The sequence below is a fragment of the Oncorhynchus mykiss genome, chromosome 8 (genome assembly GCF_013265735.2).
Source record: "Oncorhynchus mykiss isolate Arlee chromosome 8, USDA_OmykA_1.1, whole genome shotgun sequence".
NCBI lineage: Eukaryota > Metazoa > Chordata > Actinopteri > Salmoniformes > Salmonidae > Oncorhynchus > Oncorhynchus mykiss.
The window spans coordinates 77358285-77360057 of NC_048572.1; the positions used below are offsets into that span (position 1 = coordinate 77358285).

Sequence of the window (1773 nt, forward strand, 5' to 3'; positions counted from 1 at the left end):
AGAGGAGGTGGGGGGAGAGGTGTGAGAGGGGGTCAAAGACAGAAAGGGAAAGAGATGAGAACAGAGGAGCAGGGAAGAAAGAGGAGGTGGAGGGAGAGGTGTGAGAGGAAAGAAAGCTTATGATTCATGAATCACAGTGCAACTAAACTACGTATTCTCTCAGGTCATCACAGTTACATAATAGTATCTCTACCGGTGTCTCCTAACCAGCCTTGGGCCCCCAGTTGGGTTGTCTTTGAGCGGATGAGGTGACGATGACGGGACTAGGGATTGGCATCCTCTCTCACAGACAATACCTGCAGATAAGAGCGATGGAGAGAGTGAGAGATGGCATGAATGAGCCTTGTGTGGTTTTATTTCTAACACTATTGTCAGTCATCACATTTGTCAGGTGGTGAAATACAAAACTGACCTTAGATCATTAACTCTGGGACTACTACATCTCTGTCTGTATTTCAGTGTTAACCATCTCTTTAATAATACTTCCAGTTGACCCAAACAAGTGACCTCTCACCTCTGATAAAGATGTGCATCTGTTTCAGGCAGTTCAGAAGTGGGAGGGGTTCACTGACACAGCTGATATAACCTAGAGGATTTAGGGAGAAGGGGGTGTGGGATGACGTGAAGAACAGAGACACTTATTGAGAAAATACGGTAGAGACAGTGTTCAACAGGAATCTTTCTCTCTCTCTGTGTGTGTGTGTGTGTGTGTGTGTCTGTGTGTGTGTGTGTGTGTGTGTCTGTGTGTGTGTGTGTGTGTGGCCTCACCTAGTGTCCACACTGAGTGTTTGCAGAGTAATTTATACTGAAAAATATGCACAGACTCAGGAAGACAAACAATATAGCATAGTTACATAAATATAAATAATGGTGTCTTATTATTCCCCATTGGTGGTCCTCTTGCCTATTCTTTGAAGGTGGAAGGATCTACAGCCCACACACCTGAACGTCTTAAAATAGCCTATTTTTGTTTTGTGCAGACCTGAACAGCACCCTCACCTGAGAATTATAAATCAAATGGAGATATAGTGGGAATAGAATAACTACAGATGACATTAAATGAAAAAATATATTTTACTGCAATGTGGGTGGCTCTTAAAAGAGCCTTTGGTTGTACATAGTACATGGCACAAGATGTTGCCAGGGAACAGCACCCTCCTCGAAGAAGGAGAAAGTGAAGATCTCCAGCACACGGACAAGTGCTGCGTTGTTGGCCCCCATCCTGGCAACATCCTGCAGAGCAGTATCCTGCAGAGCTGCAGCTCCCCTTATGGTTCTTGTGTCCATGCTCATGAAGTTATACAGGACACAGGTAGCCTTCACACACACCTCTGCGTTAGCAGGGTGGACCCTGGCAACTCACCGGAACATCTGCCAGTGGGACGCAAGAATGCCGAAGGTGCACTCCATAGTCAGCCTGGTTCGGGCGAGGCGGTAGTTGAAGACCGTGTTTCTCCTGGGGATGATTGCTCCAGGGAAGTGCCGCATGAGGTTTCTCCGGAGAGGAAAGGCCTCATCTCCCACAAAGACTTTGGGATGGGGTCCCCGGGAAGTGATGCGCGGGTTGACCTATAACCCACAGTCCCTGCGGTTATATCTGCGGGGCGGACGGGTTTAGGTTAATTAAATATTGTGTGGCTGAAGGGCAGGTGGGTTGAATAAAGAGAAGCAATACCTATAAAAAATCCATTCATTATTATGCCATTTATATAGGCTACATTGAGGGTTTTCTTTAATTGTTTTACACTATCTCATATACAGTGCCTTGCGAAA

The 1773-nt window shown here is 45.9% G+C and overlaps 1 long non-coding RNA gene across 1 annotated transcript; it reads right to left on the reverse strand.

Moving 5' to 3' along the window:
- Positions 1 to 1773, reverse strand: LOC110530675. The gene is made up of 3 exons (XR_002474570.2): positions 1364 to 1773; positions 515 to 586; positions 1 to 296 (listed from the first exon to the last, which is right to left on the reverse strand). It is a non-coding gene; the product is annotated as an uncharacterized LOC110530675 (long non-coding RNA).